Source organism: Callospermophilus lateralis, unplaced genomic scaffold (genome assembly GCF_048772815.1).
Source record: "Callospermophilus lateralis isolate mCalLat2 unplaced genomic scaffold, mCalLat2.hap1 Scaffold_103, whole genome shotgun sequence".
NCBI lineage: Eukaryota > Metazoa > Chordata > Mammalia > Rodentia > Sciuridae > Callospermophilus > Callospermophilus lateralis.
This window is the reverse complement of record NW_027510486.1, coordinates 25631-51222: the sequence shown is the minus strand read 5'-3', so window position 1 is coordinate 51222 and position 25592 is coordinate 25631. Positions and strand designations below refer to the sequence as shown.

The 25592-nt window shown below is 41.2% G+C and overlaps 1 pseudogene; it reads left to right on the top strand.

Moving 5' to 3' along the window:
• The window catches only part of LOC143637795 (chromodomain-helicase-DNA-binding protein 1-like), a 45317-nt pseudogene extending 20364 nt beyond the window's left edge, over nt 1-24953 (top strand).
• Nucleotides 24954-25592: the final 639 nt, after the last annotated feature.

Below are 25592 nucleotides of genomic sequence, written 5' to 3'. Positions count from 1 at the left end.
TTACTGTATTTTATGGCCTTTGACGTATCTACCATAAGTGTGTGTGTTAGAGATGGAGAAGAACCTATAGATACCTTTCGTCCAAGTTTTTAATGGCCTCGAAAGGTCATGCCCAATGTCATATAGGTAATAAGTGGCAGAGAGAGATAAGAATTGAGGTACTCACCTTCAAACTCAGTGCTTTTCCCAACAATTTGGGGCTAGAGTCTGGCCAATGTTCTCCCCAACTCTTGGTCTTACTCTCCTGGCAGCCTTAAGGTAAGTTTAGTTTCTTAAAAAGAATGTTGTTTCAACAGCATTGTCCTTATTTGTTCAGGCAAATTTAAAACAATGTCTGATAAGAAGGGCAGTCACCTTGACTTTGTTCCTTTTACATTATTTTGAATTTTCCTTTCCTTTCTTCACTCTCTATATGTAAGTTTCTTGTGTACCATGGGGGATTGCTTCTCTAACATGCTTCTCGACTTTTTCTAGATGGTAATGACTTGTACCACCAAGTGGGAATAGCAGTAGATAGCCTTCCGTAGCTCTTCAGGATCTTGGGGAACGGGTGCACACATATTTGAACTTTGCCTTTACTCTTCACATGTGTATTTATTTTTCTATTGAAATGAAACTTCTGTTTTCATTGAGCGAAGTGTAATATTCCAGAAAGAGGCTCCTTGGTTACGCCAGGGCTTCCACACTCCCTGGTGAATTGACAGGTGCCCTGGGACTGCTCTGAGGGATGCCGCTACATGTGGAGGCACTTTGTTTTCTTGTATAAAGTATTCAGAGTTTCTGAGAAAGTTACAGGACATTGATATTTTTACTTTAGCATTTCCCTTATGTGTAAAGTTGTCCTCTTTGGTAGATTTTGCCTGAGGGTCACTCCCCCTAAACACTACTAGAGTTGGCAGTTTCTCCTTTTCTTCTTCTTGCCAGGGGCCATCGCATCTTACTCTTCTCTCAGATGACCCAGATGTTGGATATTCTCCAGGACTATATGGACTACAAAGGTGACTCCCCTTGGCCACTACATCATCTGAGAATCATAAGGGGTGTGGGAAGGTTACCGAGGAAAAGGTTAAAGACAAGAAGGTGAAAAGGCTGAGGAGACTGGACAGTGGTGTGTGAAGCAAGGATCAACAGCAGGGTAGAGACGCATGGGCAGAAGTAACACCCACATTCTCACCAGGTGATACAGGTGATGGGTATGGAGCAGACGTGAAAATGTTGAGTGGCTTCAAAAATGTGTGAGTCGAGTTTCAGTGACAAACACTTGCAGCGTCTCTCGACAGTTCAGCAGTTATGTACTTATTCAGGATTAGTAAGAAAATGAAGATTGATAGTATGGAGATCCCACAAATCAAGCAGGGGGAGGGTAAGAGCAATTATTTCTGTGACAGTAGGGAATGTAGGCAGTTACTTGAGAACTCTGCTTAATATATAATAAAATTGATGTGGGATAATGGGACAAAGCTTGAACAGAGGTTGATTTTTGAGCCTGTGGGAGATTATCAGCCTCAGAAATAACTGTTTTAAAGTTTAGTTGAGAGTGGTCTCTCAGATCTACTTGATGCCCCCCAAGTACTGCAGTAACTGGACACTTCAGCTACTGGCACATTGAGGAATCTCGAGTGCCAAAACATGACTTGAGATTGCAATTTCCCTTCCTGACCTGATGCGTGGTGACAAGTGGAGAGCCCTAGAGCTTCACTGAAAAGCAGGTGCTGGGTCATCAGGCAGGCTCCCAAGTGCTTGTCTTACTGCTTGCCTAAGTCAGGATTGTGTCTCAGCAGGCACCAACTGCCAGCATGTGGATATTTAGGGTGGCCTGGGAAGAGTCAAAACCAAATATTAACTCTGCAAATGCCAAAGACTTTGGCTGCCTGTGTTTTTAAAACCCAGGCTAGTGTGTTATGGTGATTTTTTTTTTTTTTTTGGGAAGTGATGAATTGTTTCCCTAAATTTAGATCTTTCAGACTGGGGTTGTGGCTCAGTGGTAGAGCCCTTACCTGGCATGTGAGAGGCACTGGTTTGAATCCTCAGTACCACATAAAATAAGAAACAAGATCAAGTTATCAAACAGTTGAGATCTTTCCCTTGGGCTTTATTGAAAGTAGGGCAGGCTTGGGTTGGAAAGGACAAATAGGCATTGGCTTAGGAATGACTCAATTATTTTATTTCCTAAGAGTCCTTGCAAAGAGTAAGGACCTGTGTGTGGTTGTTGTCTTCTCTGTGTAAAGGCTACAGCTATGAGCATGTGGACGGTTCTGTGAGAAGCGAAGAGAGACACCTGGCCATCAAGAACTTTTGACAGCAGCCCATCTTTATTTTTCTCCTGAGCACCAGGGCAGGTAAGCCCAGGGGTGTTGAGGAAGCAGACAGGCATCCCACCACTGGTACGTTTTCCCCTCATTCTCTGAAAGGTGAGGTTCTTACCAAGGAGTATTGAAAAGGAGAGAATCGAGGCACTTACGTGGCCTAGTACTGGACTTCTCGTGTGGAGCTCTTTTCTGTTCAACCTGTAAAGCTGTCATCATGAGAAGTGAGGCTGAAACCTGGGCCTGTTGGAAAGTAATTCTAATCCACTTAGACCACTGACCGGGAATGTCCTGTTTTGTTTTGTTTTTAATTTTAGGGAAAGTTTTATTCACATTCATTTATTCTCCTTCCCAACCATGAATTTGGAAAATAAGATAATCTCTTTTCTAGTTTCCCCTTCCTCCAGGAGTACCTCTGGAAGAGTGTTATAAAGTTTAATAAAGATTTGTTGTTTAAAATGTGACTAGAGTGAAACTGACAGCTATTTATGATTATTATGGTATTGTCCATATGACTTAATCATAAATAAATGACACTTGTGGTGTTTTGCCAGTTGCTTTCATATAGTATTAAATAATTTGAAATTAGTTTGGGGAATTGGAATTTTTCTTACATTCTGAATCAAAAAGCCCTAAATTAATTTTGAATTCATAATCTAAGTTCATGATCTTATTTTTTTGATGGTAATACTGATGGAATAGATATAGGAACACAAACAGGAATGGTGTCCTTGATGAAAGATTAATGTCCTTATGGAACAAAAGGTCACCCTTATGTAGAAAGCACTTAGTAAGTGCTTTGTACTATATGGGTCTATAAAAGAAGTGTTAGATATGATCCTTGAGTATCAGGAGATCATTTCTCCAGTGTGTGTCTTACCTCTCTCTTAAAGCCAATAATAAGATACAATCAGATTCCTTTGGTCCAGTCTCTTCCCAGGTCATATACCACACCCTGTCATTCAGTCCCATTGTCTCATGATTAGTCTTAGGGGAAGCTCAAAGGATCTGGTCAAAGGCATGGTCAGTGTTGGGAGAGGAATTCCATTTATGCGTTTAAGATTTCATTTTTCATATTTAGAAAGCAAATGTTGGAAACATCTAAAATTAGTTAATCTCCTTGGAGGCCTTAGAGTAGATTATCTAGGAGCTGAAGCCATCCTGGACATTAGCCTTTTCCACACACTGACTGTCATACGTGCCGTCATGTTGCAGCTATAGATGTGCCGCATTTTCATTCAGTGTTTCCTTCCAGCTTTCCACGAGGTTGTTACCACATATTGCCGGCAGATGCCAGCGATAGCTTAGGAATATGTCCCAAACAACTAAATGCAGCTTAAAATATCATCTTTGGTGAACAAGGGCTGCACTAGCCACTATTAACTCAAGAGAAAGATAATTCTTATGGAACACAAATAGATTTTCGAATGAGATGACTGCCTCGATAGTTAGCATACAGTGGATAAAAAGGTTCTGGAGCCTGGCACAGTAGTGCATGCCTATAGTCCCAGCTACTCAGGAGGCTGAGGCAGGAGGATGACTTGAGCCCAGGAATTCAAGGCTGGCCTGGGCAACACTGTGAGACCCTGTCTGTGTCCCAGGAGTAATGACCTCAGATTCTGGAATACGGGATGGAATCCTGACTGTTTCATCTTCTAGTGGTGCAACTTCAAATAAATCCCTGAATCTAGCTGTTTCCATTTCAGCATCTGCAAAATGAGAATAGTGCTAGCAAGGGCACAGGGTTGTTGTGAGGGTTAAAAGAGTCAACACATGTAAAGTGCTGTGAGCAGTGCTTGGCAGTAGTAAAGTAGAAGTGTACCTCTTATTATTGGGTATAACTTAGCCTGTCTCCGTATTCAATCATTAGTATTTCTTTATTCCAACTTTGATTTTATAGGAAGACTTCAATGAGAATGTTCCTGCCTGGCTTGTCTTACATCCAGATGGGAGTTAGTAGTCCTTGTGGAAAGGAACCCTTCATTCAGTTCTTGGAACAAGCCCTTTTAGGCTTGTTTTAGCAATGAGCTCCAATGACCCTAGCTGGAGTGTGTTCTGTACAGTTTCCACATTAATCAAAGAGAAGCCTTTGGTTTGCTTCTTAAAATTCCTGAACCCAAAGTGCTCTTTTGGCCTTTTCCTGCACCATTGGAGAAAGACCAGAGAGTTGTTGCATTGAGTGTTCTTGTCTTGAACTGATTTTACGACATCTTCTTTGATCAGTGTGGAAACCAGTACAGGAAGACACTATCAGGTTTTCTCCAGTCAGAGTCAGGTATCATCTGCTCTTCTCATAGCTAGCGTCAGGTCCTCCTACCTTGTTGAAGCTGCAAGTGTGGTCATGTGCATTTCGTACTGCCCACTGCAGACCTCTCATTTGGGCACTGTTTTAGTCAGCTTTTTCACCTCTGTGACCAGAACCAACTGTGGAGGAGGAAAGTTTATTGGAGGGCTCATGGTTTCAGAGGCCTTAGTCCATAGAAGGCCGACTCCATTCCTTGGAGCTCCAGGGGAGGCAGCATCATGGCAGGAGAGTGTGACTGAGGGCAGCAGCTCACATCGTGATCAGAAAGCAGAGAGAGAGACTCCACTGTCCAGATACAAAATATATACCCCTTAGCCATGTGCCTGGTGAACCCCTTCCTCCAGCCACACCCACCTGCCCCAGTTACCACTCAGTTAATCCCATTAGGCATTCATTCACTGATTAGGTTAAAGCAATTTTCCAGTCATTTCTCCTCCAAACCTTCTTGCATTGTCTCACATGTGAGCTTTTGGAGGACACCACATCTAAACCATAACAGATGATACCTTTATTTCATTTATTTTTATGTGGTGATGAGGAAGGAACCCAGTGCCTCACGTGTTCTATCACTTGTGTTCTGTCACTGAGCTATAACTGCAGCCCCCAGACCTCTTATTTTTGGAGCTGTTTTCTGAAAGAACTTGTGTCCTTATTCACAGACTGAAGCAAAATCCAATCAAGGTTTTCAAACAAATATTAAATGGCTTCACGCAATTAACTTAAGCATTCTTTTCTTTTGCTTACCTCTCTTTCTGTTATAGTTGATAATTAAATTTTCCCAGTTCACACAATGAAAGGTGAGGTAGCACTTTGACCACTGTAGGGTGGTCAAAACCTGAATTTGGGGGCAGAAATGTCAGTTTGAAGGATGAAGCCAGTCAGTTGGACTGATTTCAGATTTTCAGGATGACCCAGTCCTCCCTTGTGTGTTTCTAGTTCCTTATTTGTGTGTTGCTGATCATGCTCCTTTTTTGTATGGTTTTTAGGTGGAGTTGGCATGAACTTAACAGTAGCAGATACTATTATTTTTTTTGACAGTGATATTAATCCTCAAAATGACTTGCAGGCAGCTGCCAGAGCTCACTGAATTGGCCAGAACAAGTGAGTGAGTTAGACATTGGCACCTTTCTGCTCTGTTGGCTTGCAGCTGTGCATTGGGGAGAAAGGTGGACAGGGTAGTCCTGACAACAGTGCCACGTTGGAGTTGAGAGACCACTGGGTTTGAACCCCATTGTGCTGCTGGCTTGTAGAGTCATGTTGGGGGATCAGTGGTCACATGATCAGTTCAGACTCACTTTGTTGCACAGTTAAATTCCAAAATGATTAGAAAAAACTTAGAATTTATTTAGTTCATGTTTCTCATGATAGATCCTAATTCAGTTTAAAAATGAAGTTAAAGCCAGTGGGTGCACATGCCTGTAATCATTATCAGCATGGGAGACTCAAGCTGGAAGATCAAGTTTAAAGCCAACCTTGCAACTTACCTAAACCCTGTCTCAAAACTTTTTTTTAAGGCTAGGATATAACTTCATGGTAAAGCTCCCCTGGGTTGGGTTCCCAGTACCACAAAGAGGAAACAAAGTTGTGTTCAGCTACCCTTTGACTTGAGGTAACATGCCTGCCAGGGGTTATCCTGGCTACAGATGTAGGCCCAATAGTGGTCACTTCATCTTCCTTCCTCTTACTCTTTTGGGGAAAAGTTCAGAAAGAAGTTGAGGCCAGATTTCTCTAACAAATGCTCAGGTCCCAATGAGCAGTGTCCTTTTCATTGTTCCCTGAGTGTGGCATTTGGTTCTGCTTCCTTTTAGGTGTATCTTCCTGCCATGCTTTTTTCCCCAGCTTTGCAGACTCATAACACTGCTCTCATTTGACTCCCGTACAGGGCTGTGGAAGTGATCCGGCTGATTGGCCGAGACACCGTGGAAGAAATAGTTTATAGGAAAGCAGCCTCCAAACTGCAGCTCACCAACACGAACATAGAAAGAGGCCATTTTACTCTGGGAGCCCAGAAACCTTTGGCTGATACTGACCTCCAGGTAAAATGTGTTCTTTTTAGAGTCTCATGATTTATAACCAGCACTCTCTGTGGATGAGAATGCAAATAAAAAGGACCAGCATTAACCACTCATTGTTGCAAATTACACATTTTTTCATTGGCCTAATTCTCACCTTCTTAGTACCTAACTACATGCAAGGTGCCATACTAGCTAAAACTGAGGGTGGCATTTAAAGGCAGAGAAAATAGAATAAAGAGAATGAGCTTTGAACCATCTAACTTTGATTGAAATTCACATCTTATCCCTTATTGGATATATGACTTTGAGCATGAAACTGAACATCATGGCTTAATCTTTTCATGGCTTCTAAAGATGAGTGTGCCACGAGTTACCTCAGAGAGAATTTGTTTTAAGTTCTTTTTTCTTCTTCCTTTTTTTTTAAATCCGTGATGATTAGTTCCATACCTCCTCCTTAATCCCAGACCCTTTGAGTAGTGACTTACAGTACTCATTCCATACTCAGAGATGAGTGAACAAGATTAGGAATTCAAAATTATGCCATAGGACATAGGGGTGAAAGCACTAGAGTTAATTTGCTTGAAGATGGAAAAATTAGATGGGAGTCAAATGCTGGCTTAGAATATTCTAGAGAGCTCTCTTTTGGTAGGAGGCCTTTGAGATAAAATTGAACCTATATTATAATATACCCCAGGTCCTTTTGAGGGATTAGATGCAGAGAGATCAACCCCTAGTATCTAGCATGATTCAGGCATGAAGAGAGTAATAAATGTCTGACAAAAGGTAGTAGCTGTGGGAAGGTCTGCTGTAGGAAACTGCAGAGAAATGACAGGAGTTGGCTCTTGTTTTGAGGCAGGCAGTGAGAGAGAGCAAGTTCAAAGATGGCTTTAAGCCTTTAAGCCTGAAAGATGAGAGTAGAAAGTAGGAAGATAGGGATAGAAATTAGAAAGATGAAAATAATGTAGGCTTTAGTCAACAGAGTTTGCATTAAAAATCAATATAAATTATTGTTAGAGGGAGACTCAGAAGAGAAAGGAATTAGAAAAGTTTGCAAGAAAAACCAGGCCTTAAAAGGATCAGCTTATCAAACAAAAAATTCAAGAGGTATGTGAAAGGGGAAAAATTACACAGTATCACAAGCAGAATTATCAAATTCACAACTAGCCCATGCATGAGTTAAAAATGTCAATTTTCTCACATATGTATCTTTACACATCAGCATTGGAGACAGGGATGGTGCTGTTTTTGTTAGGGAGTCATTGACCTGCAGGAAAGGGTCACAGATTTGGGGGTACTAGAACCTGAAAGAAGAACCCTAGGTTTTGTTTGTTTGCTTGATTTTTGTTTATCTTAGAGAGTAACTGTGGAGTCTTTGGCCTTTTCTGTTTTGAGTCTTCTGCATGCTCATCTGTCATGGTGGCCGGGCAGGCTGTGCATTTTATTTTCACACTATTGAAGAGGCAATTTCAAATGGAAGGTGAAGGCTTGAGAGAGAGGTACGTGTACACTGTAGGTGTCTAAATACACTTCTTCACAGGACCTTGGGGGAGGAGCTCATCATGGGCTGTTGTGAAGGCACAGGCATCAGGAGTTAGAGGAGATGAATTCTCAGATGCTCGACGCTTCCCCAGTGAAGGGAGCTCCAGGCATTCAATCAGGGGTTTCCCTGTGACATTGGCTGCTAGCACATCATTGTGAAATGCACAGGCACAAACTTTGCCATGGGACCAGATCCTTGGGCCGGTACAAACTATTGGCTGTGGGAGAGGACCTTGGTGGGACTTCCTGCCCAGGCCATGGCAAGAAATCACATTCTGGTTCTGTCTTGATTCTTTCCTCGCCACCAGACTGTGAGTTATTTATGGTTGCCAAGAACAAGGGTGATAACTCACTGCCTTGTCTCAAAATACAGCAGGACATTTTTTAAGTTATTAAAAGAATCTAATAGTAAAAGACGTGGTTCTGGTTTGATAGATCTAAGCAGTATAGAGCAGTGAAGGCCTGAAAAAGGAAAGCAGGTTCCTTGTCTTACCAGGAGAACACAGCAGAAACAGAGAGCAGATAAAGATGCGGTGAGCACTTATTGAATGCTTACTGTGTGCTAAGCATGTGTGACGCACACTTTTTCCAGTTGTTTCAGAAGAAGAATAACAAAAAAATGAGATAGACATCTTTATCTCCATCTTAAGAAATTTTCCAAACATCAGGTTCATGACTCTAATCCGAGCACTCTTTAACTTCCAACTACATGCTCTTAGTTGCTGTAATAAAGTGGTTTTCATTTAAAAAATGGGTAGTTCCTTAAAGACACTTTGTGAGTGAGCAGTAGCGAGGGAAGCCAGGAGACTTAGTCCAAGGAGTGGAAGGGGGAAGGGTCCCAGTATGGACTGAGCCTCATCATAAATACTTGGCTTTCTTCTGTTTTGGGTACTAAATGCCAAAGCCATTTGGCTTGGTTATAAATATAGGTACACCAAGGTTAAATATAAATATATCAGGTGTGGTTTTGCTTAGTTTTTGTCATAGTTTTCATCTCAGGTATTTTCAAGCTGAAGTTTCCAAATTACAGAATAGGCAATCTAGAGATAACTAACCAAATCTAAAAGGGCAGAATGAAAATGAAGTCCCATGATGTGGATCCCAATTGGTTCAGAATTCCTAAGAGAGAGTACTTAGGGAGGTGGAGAGTTGCAGGTAGCAAGTGAAGCCAGGTAACATATCTAAGAGTCTGGTTCCTGCAGCCGTAGGAAGTAGGCTGAGTCTGTCCCCTAGGGGGAGCAAGAGGGCAGGATGGGGAGTGCCCCAGGACTGTCCAGGGAGATTGAAATTGAGAAAGGCTTGGGGTCTGGTGATCAGGGTGGTCATGGTTTTGCCAAAGTGGGTACCGTAAAGCACTGTAGTAGCAAAGTGGCTTGGCAAGGACAGGTGGCAGCTCATGGTGAGATGAGGTGTTCAGTGGCACCTTCTCTTTAGGGTTAGTTTGGCAGTGGGAGAGGTAAGAAGGTATCCAGCAGGGTCTCTGACTTCTCTCGACTACTGGAAGTGCCTGTAGAAAATGCTGGTGAGAGTGCTAGAGAAGATGCTGGGGATCATCTTATCTGCCCCGACTCCTCAAAAAAATTGGAGGCCAAAAAGTTTTTTTGGTATCGTAAATAATTGTCAAAGTCAACATCTCTGATCATCATTCATCACCTCTCTGCTTATTCCTCATCCAACTCCAGAACAGCCTGGCAGGTGTCATTTGTGATGGAAGAGAAGAAAGTCCGTCAGGGGGTCATTTAGACACTTAGCGAGTCACACATCCTCACCTGTGTTATGAGAACTAACTGGATCTCTCGTTTTCTTCATTCAAGTTGAGTGAAATACTGAAATTCGGCTTGGATAAACTGCTCTCTTCTGAGGGGAGCACCCTGGAGGAGGTAGACCTGGAGTCCATCCTGGGAGAGACAGAAAATGGCCAGTGGGCCTCTGGTGCCCTGCCTGCAGCTGGAGGAGGGATCAGAGAGCAGGAGGAAGGAAGTGAGTTGGGCTTAGGTGAGCCAATGACTCCGTCACCTCAAGCTAGGGTGTGAGTGAGATGCGTCCCCATGGGAAGTCCTGTGTCCTGCCCCGGGGACCTCTCTTCCTACCCAGCCCTGTAGTCATCTGTGACATTCTTAAGGCTTCCTGGTCCAAGAACTGCCAGAGTAATCGTTGTTCCCTTGAAGCTGGACTTTGAATCCAAGGAATGATATTAATGTTTATGGTCCTGTCAGTCTCAAGGATTAAATTTGAACCTTTTCTCCCTTGACGCAGACATCTTCTTTGGAGTTTATTTGGTGAAACCTGCTATCTTTATGATGGTGCTTTGCACAGTGATTCCTTTTCTCAATAGTAGAATGTTTTTTAAATTGCAACTAATATTTATGGACATTTATTGTGTTCATCAACAGTACTTACTATGTCATGTGCTTTAGGTCTTTTAAGACCCATGAGGTGGGGGCTGGGGTCGTGGCTCAGCGGTAGAGCACTCACCTCGCATGTGCAAGGGCCTGGGTTCGATCCTCAGCACCACATAAAAACAGAAGTAAAATAAAGGCATTGTGTCCAACTTCAACTAAAAAAATAAATATTAAAAAAAAAGACCCATGAGGTGTAGGAGATCATTTTGTCTTCCTTTTTCTTTTTTCCCGAATTTTTTTTTTAAGTTGTAGATAGATAGCATGCCCTTATTTTATTTTTTTAATGTGGTGGTTAAGGATCGAGCCCAGTGCCTCACACATGCTGAGCAAGCACTCTGCCACTGAACTACAGCCTTAGCCCCAATATTTATCTTTTTGTCCATTTTTTGTTCTGAAATATTTGAATTTCAGACTTGAAAGGGGTTTTGTTTTGTTTTTTCTTTTTCTCATGATCATTTTTAAAATGTCTGTTCTCCTGTATCAGCAACAGGGAGTCAATATGGGATGGTGTGAGAGGGTTTTTACTGATCTTTTTTAAAATTTTTTTATTCATATATGACAGCAGAATGCATTATAATTCTTATTATACATATAGAGCACAATTTTTCATATCTCTGATTGTATACACAGTATATTCACACCCAGTTCGTGTATTAATACCTTTAATTTGGATAATAATTATCACATTCCACCATCATTAATAATCTCATGCCTCCTCCCTTCCCCTCCAACCCCTCTGCCCTATCTAGAGCTTGTTGTTACTCCCATCTCCCACTCTCTATCCCACTATGAATCAACCTCCTTATATCAAAGAAAATATTCGGCATTTGGTTTTGGGGGATTGGCTAACTTAGCATTATCTTTTCTAACTCCATTCATTTACCTGAAAATGCCATGATTTTATTTTCTTTTATTGCTGAGTAATATTCCATTATGTGTGTGTGTGTGTGTATACATACACACACACACGCACACATACACCACAGTTTTTAATCCATTCATCTATTGAAGGGCATCTAAGTTGGTTCCACAGTTTAGCTATTGTGAATTGTGCTGCTATAAATATTGATGCAGCTGTGTCCTGTAGTATGCTGTTTTTAAGTCCTTTGGGTATAGATGGAGGAGAGGGACAGCTGGGTCAGATGGTGGTTCCATTCCCAATTTTCCAAGTAATCTCCATACTGCTTTCAATATTGGCTGCACCAATTTGCAGTCCTATCAGACTGCAACACTTAGAGTGGTTTTGATTTGCATCTCTCTAATTGCTAGTAATGATGAACATTTTTTCATGTATTTGTTGACTGATTGTATATTATCTTCTGAGAAGTGTCTATTCAGGTCCTTGGCCCATTTATTGATTGGGTTATTTGTTTTTTTGGTGTTTAGCTTTTGAGGTTCTTTATATACCCTAGAGATTAGTGCTCTATCTGATGTGTGAGGGGTAAAGATTTGCTCCCAAGATGTAGGCTCTCTATTCACCTCACAGATTTGTTTCTTTTGCTGAGAAGAAACTTTTTAGTTTGAGTCCATCCCATTTATTGATTCTTGATTTTAATTCTGGCACCAAAAGAGTCTTATTAAGGAAGTTGGAGCCTAAGCCCACATGATGGAGATTAGGGTCTACTTTTTCTTCTATTAAACGCAGAGTCTCTGGTTTTATTCCTAGGTCCTTGATCCATTTTGAGTTGAGTTTTGTGCATGGTGAGAGATAGGGGTTTAATTTCATTTTGTTGCATATGGATTTCCAGTTCTCCCAGCACCATTTGTTGAAGATGCTATCTTTTCTCTAGTGCATGTTTTTGGTACCTTTTTCTAATATAAGATAATTGTAGTTTTGTGGGTTAGTCTCTGTGTCCTCTGTTCTGTACCATTGGTCTACCAGTCTGTTTTGGTGCCAATACAATGCTGTTTTTGTTACTATTGCTCTGTAGTATAGTTTAAGGTCTGGTATAGTGATGCCACCTGCTTCACTCTTCCTGCTAAGGATTGCTTTAGCTATTCTGGGTCTCTTATTTTTCCAGATGAATTTTGTGATTGTTTTTTCTATTTCTATGAGGAATATCATTGGGATTTTGGTTGGAATTGTATTAAATCTGTATAGCACTTTTGGAAGTATGGTCATTTTGATAATATTAATTCTGCCTATCCAAGAGCAAGGTAGATCTTTCTATCTTCTAAGGTCTTTTTTGATTTCTTTCTTTAGGGTTCTGTAATTTTCATTATATAGATTTTTCACCCTTACTGACCTTCTTAATTCAAGAGTTCCTTCTAGCCTGGCACAGTGGTGCACACCTGTAATCCCGGTGACTCCAGAAGCTGAGGATCATGAGTTCAAATCCAGCCTCAGCAAAAGTGAGGCACTCAGTGGGAACCTGTCTCTATTAAATACAAAATAGGGCTGGGGTGTGGCTCGGTGGCTCATGCCCCTGAGTTCAATCCCCAGTACCTCCCTCCCCACCCCACCCCACCCCGCCCAAGAAAAAGAGTTCTTTCTCCCATCAATACAGAGAAGCACAATGGCTTCAGTAGGGTGCTTCCTTTACTGGTAGGGAAGGGGCTGGGCGAGGCTTTTGGTTTTGTCCTTCTGAATTTTCTCCCATTGCTTCTCTCTTTCTCCCTGCCATAGACTGTCGAAGGCTGTCTGCATTACCTCTTTATCACCCGAGAGCAGAGCGCCCCCAGATGTCTGACTGCATCTCCTTCCAGCCCTTCCTTTGAATTCCTAAGCAGCCACTGCTCTGAACTACCAATCTCAGATGTCCTCATTGCTCTCCCTTCCTGGGGTGACCTCATTCTGGAGGATGAACTTTATCTGTCTGGCACTGCTAGAGCTCCACTGTCCTGCTCCTGTGCAGATTCCGTCTGCCTCCCCAGACCAGTGAGGGCTTCAGAGCTCAGCTGGTTTGGGATGTTCATTCTCTGTTTACCTTCAAGTGGAAGTTTATAGTAGTTCCCGACTCCTAATTTTTTGGTAGGCTTAGATTAGGGGAGGTTTGATTATCCTTGTTGACTGGTGTGGTTTTTATGGAATATATGGAGAATTAAAAATCTAGGCAACTGGCATTATTTTACAGAACATAGTTCTTGGACTTTTCTTGTGTTTTATCTTAAAAATTTGTTATGATAGTATCACATTTATATTCTTCAAGAACTCTTTCTTGTTTTCCGCTTGTTGTTTTAGTCGTATCCTATTCCCATTTCAAGGATATAATATCCTCCCCGAGGACATTTATTGTAGCTTTTTAAAATATATCTCAGGGAGGATATTTATTATATCTTTTCAAAAAGTGTTACCCTGCCCACTGTATTATCTCTAAAAGCTAAATAAAAGCTCCATTTGCTTTTCCTTCTTCCTCTTCTTTTTAAAAATTTTGTTTTGGAGTCTCTTGTTCTTGTTAGCAGTTTACCTGAAACATCTGGTGTCCTGTCTGATCAGGGTGCTGGTGAAATGCCCCAAAGCTGACAGGCAGCTCTGTTGTGAACAGGTGGGTGGCCTTTGGGCCTCATGCCAACAGCACTGGTTAGCAAGCCAGCTTTTGCACTGGGGGAGCTTTTCAGACAGCCAGATTTGAAGATTTCACTGGACAACTCATCATATCCTAAGACGAGTCCTATACCATTACAGTGAAATTGTTGGTTTAAATTGGAAAGACAGGGAGCTGAGGGCTCCTGGTGCTCCTGGTGTTTAGTGTGCGGATCCTCTCTGTTCCTCCATACTGTGGTGCCTGTGCTTGTGCGTCTGAGTTTTTGGAGGACTGAAAGGGTTCCTGCAGTCAGCCCCAGCTAGATACCAGTGTTTTGGTTCCACAGCTCTTCTGAATCTGTTGTTCTCTTCTTATCCACTTTTTATCTTCCAAAGAATTCATGCACTGTTTCATCTACCATTGCCTCATATCTTTTTAGAAATCTGTGTATTGTCCTTTAGCTGTTTCAGGTGAGAGAAAAAATAGATATGTGTGTGGTCATATTTTTAAGTTGTATTTGATTACCTTAGTACCAAGTTTCCACCCTTTTCTATACTCATCTAGATTGACTTTATTTACTAGAACAAAATAAAATTACAGTGTTTTCAGAAAGATAATTATATATCTCAGTCTACCTACAAAAAATTACATTTTTGCAGACAGTTTAACTGTTGGATTCTCTAGTTGGATTAAAATTTGGAATGTTGTCTTCGATGACTGTCTTGATTCTCTTTGTGGTAGATGGTTCCTCTGGCAGGACCCACATGAGGGTCTAGACCTGTGGGCTCCAGCTGCCTCTTCAAAACAGAGTGAAGACATAAAGCATGGTTAAAAATAACAAAGGAATATGAAAGAGGAGTAGTTAGAGCAGCCCATTCACAATTAAGTATAAAGTAAGGTAGCTTTATCTTTAATGCCAAGTTTTTTAAAAAGCACAGTTATATGGTAAGCTGAGAATTTCATGCAGTATGATACTACATAATGTTGATCATAATTGAAACTTCTCAGCCGTTTATGTTTTTTCTACTTGTTGATAGAGTGCCTCTTTGAGAGCCCCTTGCTGATTTAATTAGCAAATGCCAATTAGAATTATGGCTGGTTAGATTTGGGTACAAGTGTGAAGCAGTTGATCTCTTGAGAATGAAAATGTTTTGCTTTCATACTCTCTGGGGAAAACATACTTGTAGCTGATTTCATAATGCTGTGAAAATACATTACTTGGTAACATGTGCTATTACATACATTTTACTTTTGACTTATTATTCTACCTGTCTGTGTTTACTAGTCTTGCCTGGTTATCACTTGATTCATGATCTTGGCAGACCACCTAGCCTCATTGGGCCTTAGTGTCTTCATCTGTAAAATGGTGCTATTAATGTCTGCTTTACTCTTTTACACAGCTGCAAAAATCAAATGTGATACTAGATGTGAAATTGCTCTGATAGCATAAAGTGCTACTTAAGAATATTCTATTGGCTGGGGGTGCCGCTCAGTGTCAGAGCTCTTGCCTAGCATTTGTGAGTCCCTGGGTTTGATCCCCAGCACTGCAAAAATTAAAGAAAGAAAAAAGATTATACTACTGTTCTTATTGTTTTTGCCATGATTATTTGCAAGCTTTTTTCTACTTTTCCATACACACTAATCTACTGAAAAGAACATATTGATCTTAGAATTAGAAAAACCTGCCATGTTCATTTTGTAGCAGAAAGAGTTGGAACCATTTAATCCCTGTGTGAGTCTCAGTTTCCCCTTTCATAAGTGGGGTTAGCTATAACATGATTGATGTAAAAACATGAAGATGCTTTGTGAGATCTGTAAAGAATATTATAAATCCAAGGGATTATTTTTTTGTGATTTTTTTTTTCATTTTTTCATAGAATTGCCACTTGTTCCTTTTAATATTATAGAAAAAGGGAAAAAAGATTATTAAAAGTGTGTTTGGGATTAAAAAGTAGAGATTTTATTAGCGGTTCTTAAAAGTCAGTGAGATTTACACTGGGAATAGTTGTGGAATGAATGAGTGATTTGAGACTCAGCAGGGTAGAGGGATCCAGCAGAGATTCCCATATCATCTTGGATAGACCCGAAAGGGTTTTAAGCCAATGCTCTGTCCTTTGAAAAGTGAACATGTGTAGAACCCAAACTTATCAGTGTAGTGCAACAGGAAATGGAATGCCTTCATCACAAGCTGGTCTTTGCCCTTCAGAGTAAGGGCTATTCTCTTATTCACCTAGTTATTGCTTTGAATAGCATTAACCTGTCTTTCAATGTCTTAACATTTCTCACTTTGTGTTTTATGTTCTTAGAAAGCCATATGTACTTATTCAAAGGTAAAGATTATTCTAAAGAGGCCAGTAAGGAAGACAGAAAATCATTTGAACAACTGGTGAATCTTCAGAAAACCCTTTTGGAGAAAACAAGTCAAGAAGGCCGGTTACTCCGAAATAAAGGCATTGTAAGAGCTGTTAATTTTTGTGAAATCATAATTCCAAAAAATTATATCTTAGGATGATTTGTTAAGAAATAAGTGTCTGTTAAAATATAGCAAATTAACTGAACCCTACATAAAAATATAGTATAAAAAACATTAACAAGCTGAGTATATTATACCATTTAATACAGGTAAAAGTAGGCCTGTCCCTCTTCTAGCCACCCTAAAGGGATCACCATGTTACATCAAAATACCATATCCTGCTGTTGATAATCATGACCCTGTTTCATTAAGAGATGATGGCAATCATAACCGATACATGTAATGTTCACAGTATTTTGTGCTTAAAATGTATTTTCTAAATGTTAGCTATCATTAAGATAATCATGCTAAAATACTGTATTAAAAGGAATTGTACATTTGTAGAAAGATTCGTGTTAAAATTATTTAAACTTTAAATGCCATCCTACGGTGTATGCTTTCAATCAAAGAAAAAAGTAAGCACCTTATTACTAATGAGATGAATCAAAATGACTAGCAGCCATGCTAGTGCTTTGCGCGCCGTGCCAGTGCAATGCAAAATATGAATGTTAAATTGTATTACCTGGCGGCCAGTGCCCACCACACAGGGATGCTGTGCTCTGTGAGATCCCACGCGAGTCACCTCTGTAGAGTGTGCTTCAGGGTGAAGGAGACGTGAGAGGATAGGACGTCTCTGACCTTCTGGGCTGTGGTCCTGTCTTTCCCACAGGTTCTTATCCCAGGCCTAGTGGAGGGTTCCACCAAAAGGAAGCAGATTCTGAGCCCAGAAGAACTGGAGGAAAGACAGAAAAGAAGACAAGAAGCAGCAGCCAAGAGAAAGGGATAATAGAGGAAAAGAAGAGGGCAAAGGAAGAGGCTGAACATAAGAAAAAGTATGTCCATAAAGTACTGTGGTTTCCAGTTACGTAGGTCTCGTCTCCTCTGCTGGATTGTGGAGAAGGGAAGGATATTCATATGGGAAATTTAATATTTTTTTAAGAGAGAGAGAGAATTTTTAAATATTTATTTTTTAGTTTTTGGTGGATACAACATCTTTATTTTTATGTGGTGCTGAGGATCGAGCCCAGTGCCTTGTGCATGCCAGGCAAGCGCGCTACTGCTTGAGCCATATCCCCAAGCCCTTAATATATTTTTGATGGAAAAAAAGTATGTCTGTGTTACTAACCAAGCTGAGGATCACAGTTGGCAAAGGATTCCACAATTGAACATCACTTAAAAATTCAAAAAAGTATCAACCTGGTAGTTCTTGTTGGTAACAGAATACTTTTTTTTTTTTGGATTAGGGATTGAACCTGGGACACTCTACCACGATCTACTTCCCCAGTTCTTTTTATTTTTCATTTTGAGCCAGCTCTCACTGAGTTATCCAGCTGGCCTCTAACTTGTGATCCTCTTGCCTCAGCTTCCGGAGTAGCTAGGATCGCAGGTGTGCACCACCACGCCTGACTCCACAGAACACTTTTTCAAAGATTCAGCTTTAACGTTGAGTCCACTTTAGTGAGAAGTCTTGAGTACCTAAAGCAGAGAAACAAGAAATTCTAAAAATTTTATTATAGTTGACAAGGAATTGTTTATTTGAACAGTCCCTTTTAGTCATGTACTTAAAAACAGGGACATTTGGTGGCTGCTCAGTATTGAAGTGTAATAAAGAGACAGTTGGGCTGATCACTAAAACTTGTTTATTCACAGTTGAGCAGAAAACTTCAGTCGGTGAGTTTGTGATTGCATCTCACTTGGCAGTTACTATTTGGAATAGCAGTGCAGAATGTGCTCAAAGGAGAGGTCACTTTTCTCTTCTCTCTGGCCTATTGAAGGGTGGCTTGGTGGAAGTCCAACAACTACCAGTCCTTCTGCCTGCCCTCTGAGGAGAGTGAGCCTGAAGACCTGGAGGATGAGGAAGACAGGGGTGCTGCCAAGCTAGGCTGCGAAGACCCAGACCCAGCCTCCATCAAGTACGTCATCGGTGACATCACACACCCTCAGGCCCAGGCTGAGGACGCCTTCATTGTGCATTGTGTAGGTACGAGAAGTGGTGTGGGACAGGGAGGGTGCCTCGTCTTCATGGTGCCAAGAAAGGGAGAGGATGAGGCACAGTCATGGCTTAAGGGCTGGTCCCAGTGCACTGTCATGTGGCCAGAAATGCATGGCTTATAGAATCAGCTCTTTGGTTTACCTGGTTAAGTTACCCACTCTCCCTGAGTGTCAGCCTCCTAATCTATGTTAATGGGACAATATCTGTCTCATCCTCTGCACAAATTTTTTAAGAGGGTGAAATAAGGCTGCATTTTAGAAGAAAACTGTATTCTCTGAGAAACTCCCTGTGTGTTCCCCTGACAACGTTTGCATGTTCTGTATCCTCTGCCAGGAACCCTACTTTCCCAAATAATTCCATCAAGCATTGTTCAAATGTCTGCTTTTAAAACAGTCTGTATGTTGCCTCTGTTACCCTGTCCTATTTCTACACTACTTAACCTTTATTCCCTCCTGGTGTATTAACGTGTGTCTTTGACCGTTTCGTTGCATTAGAATATAAGCTTAATGGAAGAGGACTGTGTGTGTGCATGTGTGCTCACTGTATCACCCCATACCTAGAATGTCGTCTGACGTGTGGTACAGGTACATGAGTAGTTGTGGTGTGAATGAGTATAAATATCAGGTGCCACCCAGCTCCATTAGTGTGAGCTTGAATGAGTCATTCAACATTTTCTCTTCCTTGCTTGTAAAACGGGAGTTGTATGCTGTGGTATTAACAGTGCTTGTCACTGCCGTGTTCCATCCACTCTCCACTCTCCAGAGTTATAGACCCACCAGAGATTTCTGCTTCTTCTTAACACTCATTTTTGAGCTGCCTTTCTGTTATGATGACCAGGTGTATCTTTCAGAAAACCTGAACATATTTGGGAATCCAACTATGATTCTCTTAGGAGATCAGATATATCGTTCCTTCCCTTTGAAAAAATCATTCTTCTACAAGCCTATCTTGTGTGATTTTGTTTTTCTAAATTGTGGGCTTGACTTTGCCTCTTACAGATGAAAATTTTCTTTCTTCCGCCAGATGACTCTGGCCGCTGGGGCAGAGGTGGCTTAGTCACGGCTCTGGAAGCACGATCAGCTGAGCCAAGAAAAAAATATGAGCTGGCAGGAAAAATGAAAGGTAAGAAACAGAACAATGGAATAAGACAGGAAAAGACACTCAGGATGGTATTGGTGTTAGCTAGCCCTCAAGAAGACTTAGGAGAGCCAATTGGGATCGGAATTCTGTCATCTCTCTGCCTGTTTTCTCATCTGTAAGGTACATACTTTGTCACTCCTACCCTGTGGGACTACAGTGAAGATAATGTAGGTATTTTGAAAAATGTCAATTGCTGCATCTTCAAGTATTAGAATAAAGATTGTTTCATCCAACTCATGTCATCTTCATAAGGGAATATCCCATAAAAATGTCAGAGAGCTATAGGAGAGAAATGCAACACACTATTAAAACTGGTGGGTGGTGGGTCAGGTTTGTGCTAGGCGGATTATGAGGTCAGCAGAGCCTGGGTACAACACTCCTTGGAGACAGAAATAAGGCTGTTTGGGACTAGGAGAACTTAGAAGACTAAGAAGTATTGTCCTTTGTCACACAGAAGGGAAAAAGCCACCACCTTTACGTGGCAAGGTTGCCACATGTCAGCAAGAGTAAGATGATCACTGAGGTCATTTTCTGCGGTTGAGCAGTCTCGGGACCTTGTCCAACAAAGAAGGGCCCTCCAGATATCTTAGAGACTGGTTTTCCTAATTCTTTTGCCCAGTTCTCTAAAGTAAAGAGAAAAATAAGGATGTAAAACACATTGCTGAAAGAAGGGTTTGGTGTGTGTTGAAACAGCCAACCCAGATCTAGATCTTGACTTGGCAGGATTCAAAACAAAAGCAGAAATGTGCAGAGAACCCAGGAGCAGTCAGAGCCAGAGGTGCCGACTGAGGTCCCTGTTGGAAATCGTGTTGGAGAAATGAGAGGGCAGAGAACAGTATGTGGAAAACTTTTGGAGCGAAGAGAAGACAGTAAGAATTTTCAGAAAAATAAGAGAACCTTGAGAATGTAGTATTTTGAAGTAAAGGTTTTGCTTATTTAAATTGAAGTATTTCAGATTTTTTTAAAACTGGATATTTTGTATACCTTAATGAGATACCTTGGGAATGGGATCAGGTCTAAACACAAAATTCACTTATATTTCACATAAAACTAATGGACATAGCCTGAAGGTAGTTTCATACATTATTTTTAGTGCACTGTGCATCACATGAGGTCTAATGTGGAATTTTCCACTTGTGGCATCATAACACTGTTAAAAATTTGGGATTTGGGAGGATTTGGGATTTCTGGATTAGGGATGCTGCTCAACCTTTGTAAGGGAAGAGAGAATATTAAGAAGGCAAAGTGGTTTACAGTGTCAGACTCTGAATTAGTATACAGGGTAAAAATGGGAGTTCATAACTTACTTTAATCTAATGTGTGAAGTATGATATGTCAAGAGATTTGTAATGTTTTGAACAACCAATAAAAAAAAAAAGAATTGGGAAAAGGCCACTGGATTCAACCCATGATCAGTCACATGACCTTGGAGCACTTTGAGGAATGTGAGGACTGTCACCTGGTTGTATAGATTTAAGGTAAAAGTGGTCAGTAAGAAAATGGAGTTGGAAGGTGTACACTCTTTTCTGAAGAAGGATTTATATTTTTTAATCTTTTTTTGTAGTTGTAGATGGACAGAATGCCTTTACTTTATTTTTTTTATTTTTATGTGGTGCTGAAGATTGAACCCAGTGCCTCATGCATGCTAGGCAAGCTCTACCACTGAGCTATAGCTCCAGCCCCATGAAGAAGGATTTAAATAGCCTAGATCAGAGTAGGTGGAACTGGAACAAGGCTTCCTGGAATGGTAAGAGTTATCTGGAGTCTGGGAAGATGGGTTGAATTTGAATAGGTAGATAGAATGGCAAGAGATGCCTAACAGTTTCACATTCTTTTTGGTATCCCTATAGTATTTACTGTTCCCAAATCATTGCACAGTCCCCACGCATGGGCCAGGCATAGGCCAAGGAACAGCAGAGTTCACTTGTAAAGGGAAGGTTGGCCACATCATTGAAGACCATACATGGCTTGTCTAGGGGATACGTTCTAAGTAGGACAACATCCAGTGGATCACGGCTAGACATACAGGAAGCCTGATCAGAAGAATGGCATAGCAGGGCTGGGGCTGGGGCTCAGTGGTGGAGCACTTGTCTAGCATATGTGAGGCACTGGGTTCGATTCTCAGCACTGCATATAAATAAATAAAGGTCCATTGTCACCTAGAAAAAAAAAATTAAAAAGAAAATGATGTAGCAGAGCCAATATTTTAGAATTAAAAGATTTGGGTGTGCAAGATATCTACCTTTTTAGTTTAAACAAATAGTTTAAACTGGGTTATGTAGAGCCCAGAATTAAAGGAGCACATCTGCCTAGAATGTCAGTTTGATTTGATTTGTATGGGGTAGGAAAACATGCAAATAGGTAGCCGTAGTAGAATGCAGAATTTGAATGATGTGAGACAAACACTAAGACTTCCAAAGGCATTTCAGGCTCATAGAAGTCCTCCACACCTCCCTACCCAGAGATGCCTCTAGCACTTGCTTTCCCTCTCCGTTGCCTGTAGGGCACTTGGCTGGTGACGTTTGGGGAATACTGAGTTAGCAGAACATGAAAAATTCAGGAGGGAAGCAGATGAGAACCTGGCTAAGGCGGTGACCGAGGTCAGGAGAACAGGGGAGTGAGAAAAGGCTACGAATGACTGGCAGAGGTAAGGTCCTAGACCTAACTGGATTTGGAAGAGCAGGCACAGTAGGGTTCGGAGTAATTCTCCTTCAGTGGTCCATGTGAGACTGAGTGTTCTTTCTCTTGTTCTTTTTTCTTTTTTTAATCTCAAACTTGAGTTTGGGAGGTGTCCTTTTATTCCCTATTGATGATAAAGAGTCAAGAAACACAGGGCAAGATCTGGTAAGTTTAAAAACAAAAACACATCTTTTAATCAGAACTAACATTTGGCTCCCAATAATTTCTCTTAAAGCCTTTCCTGCCCCTGCTGGCCAAGATCTCTAGTATGCGAGTGGTTTGCTACGGCTGCCATAACAGTGCCTCAGATTGGCACTCAGCTTAACCCTAGATACGTATGTTTTCAGAGCTCTGGGTGCCACCAGTCCAGGATTAGAGTGTCGGTAGGTGGGTTTCTCCTGAGGCTTCTCTCCTTGACTTGCAGATGACCACCTTCTCACTGTGTTCTTCAGAGGACACAAGCCAGTTTCGATTAGGGCCCACCATAATAACCTCATTTTAACTTAATAATCTCCATTCTTTCTTTTTATTTTACGTGACAGAATGTATTTTGACATGTCATACATACATGGAGTGTAACTGCCCACTCTTTTTTTTTAAGAGGGAGAGAGAGAGAGAGAGAGAGAGAGAGAGAGAGAGAGAATTTTAATGTTTATTTTTTAGTTTTTCGGCAGACACAACATCTTTGTTTGTATGTGGTGCTGAGGATCGAACCTGGGCCACACGCATGCCAGGTGAGCACGCTACGGCTTGAGCCACATCCCCAGCCCTGTAACTGCCCATTCTTGTGGTTGTTCATGGTGTGGAGTTACACTGGTTATGTGTTCATGTATGAACATAGGAAAGTTATCTGCAATTCATTCTACTGTCAGTATAAATCTTTTTAAGGCTTTTGTCCATGTGTAGTTACATTCTGGGGTACTGGGAGTACCCTAAATTCAAAACATGGATTTGGGGGAGCAGGGTCCATCCCATAACAAGCAGGTTGGCCCCCACACCACTTCACCATCCCCCAGCCTTCTGAGTATCACAGCCCCTAAGCGCTGTCCCCTGTTTCCTTATCATCCCCTGGCCTAGACTCCAGGCCCCTTCGTGTGTAGGGACTTTTTTATCCTTAGTATCCCACATAGTATCGGCTCCTAGGAAATGCTCAGTAAACATTTACTGAAGAGTAAGAAAATATGTCTCAAAACTCTGGGGGTTTCATCATTTATTACATGAAAGTTTCTGTAAAAGATTGTGTTTGCTGGCCAGCCACAGGCAGAGGAAAGGAACCAGTACAACACTTCTCTGCTTACATCAGAATCCTCCTTTTGCACCTTAAGTATCTCTTGCTTGCTTGTCTGTCATTTGGAATACCTGTAGTGAATTTATTTACCACACCGATAGTTTTCTCCAAGACCTGAGTCCACATCCAAATTTTTTTTTTTTTAAGAGAGAGAATTTTTTTAATATTTATTTTTTTAGTTTTCGGCGGACACAACATCTTTGTTTTTATGTGGTGCTGAGGATCAAACCCGGGCTGCACGCATGCCAGGCGAGCGCGCTACCGCTTGAGCCACATCCCCAGCCCCTCCACATCCAAATTTTGAACCAAAACTTACACTTAAGAAATTTAGAAACCAGGCTGAAAGAGGTTCATTCTCTTCATATTGGTGGTGTGTGTGACTAGCAACAAAGTGGTTTCCGGTTTATTGGTTCATTCAGGAATTTCTAAAATAAGAACAAAAGGCAGAGGGTGTACAACACAATGTCCATGCATGAGAATTTCAGAATATAGTTACTCAGGAAACTGTTCACGGTGTGGAACGTTGTGTCTCACATTGGCTCCAGAAGCTCCCTGAACTCTCCAGCTTCCCCCATTAGTTGGAGGTGGGGGATCTTTGGCATCTGTTTTCATAGAGATTGTCTAGACAGAAATGGTTCTCAGGACAAGCAGGCAGCCTAACTCTAGTGTCAGAGGACTGGATCGTGAGAACCTCTAAAATCCTATCTACTCCTAAGAGTAATTTTTCTTTACCTATGAGAACATTTAGAAAGTACAAGTTTTAGATTCCAGTTTTTAACATATCATGAAAAGAGGAAGAAATTCTCGTTACCACAAATACAAGTTATGATGAGTACATAATCACACATTGCTGTGCAAGCAGAGCATACAAAAGAGATGGAGCCACCCGGTGCAGTGACACACACCTGTAATCCCAGCAGCTCAGGAGGCTGAGGCAGGAGGATCACAAGTTCAAAGCTAACCTCGGCAATTTAGTAAGGCCCTAAGCAACTTAACAAGACCCTGTCTCAAAATGAAAAATAAAGACTGGAGATGTGGCTTAGTGGTTAAGCACCCCTGGGTTCAATCTCTGTAACCAAAAAAGGGGCCGGGGGGATGGAGCCAAAGCCTAAGTGGTCCATAAAAGGCTATGGCAGGTCACTGAGTTGACAGTGGAACTGTCTCATGTCATCCATCTAATGGTTGTTCTTTCTAGTTAGCCTTGGTAGTGGCTCAGCACCATGATTGCTCTGATATCCTGTCTGGCATTAAGATGGCAGCCCTAGAAGAGGGCCTCAAGAAGATATTTTTAGCAGCAAAGAAAAAAAAAAGTAAGCTCTTCCATCTGATATCAGGAGAGGACCTTCTTTTCCAGACATGTTTTGAGGGGGAGATGAGGAATGTCCAGACCACACTCGGTTTGCATGGCAAAGGTAGAGCACAGAGTGCTGACCACTTCATCTTGTCTGTGTGTGACCCGTTTCCTTTTCAGGTTGGTTTTATATTTGTTATCTCATTTTTATCATGATTTTACAGTGGGGAAGCAGAAGATTAGAGATGAAGAAATTTGGTCATACGCAATTGGGAAAAGCCGTTTATTATACTTCCCCTTAGAGAGTCACAGTATGCCATGACTCTCTGCCAAAGAAATTTAATTTTGTTTCTAAACCTAGTGTGTCTTGGTGTTTGTTGAATTTCATGGATTATTGGGGAATCTTTGATTTCACCATTAATCATATTCTACTTCCATTGTGCCTGCTTATTTTCAAGAGCCTGTGGATCTTGATGTTTAGCAGAACAACTTAATTTTTCCCTATTATAATCCCCTCATCAGCATATTTTTCACAATGTATTTGTGTATTTTGTGTGGACAGTCATTTTCTTCTCTGTTTATCGTATACCCATCAACCCATTTTTGATGAGTGAAGACATCATGATCTTTTTTTGCAAATGCCAGTGGAATATTATGC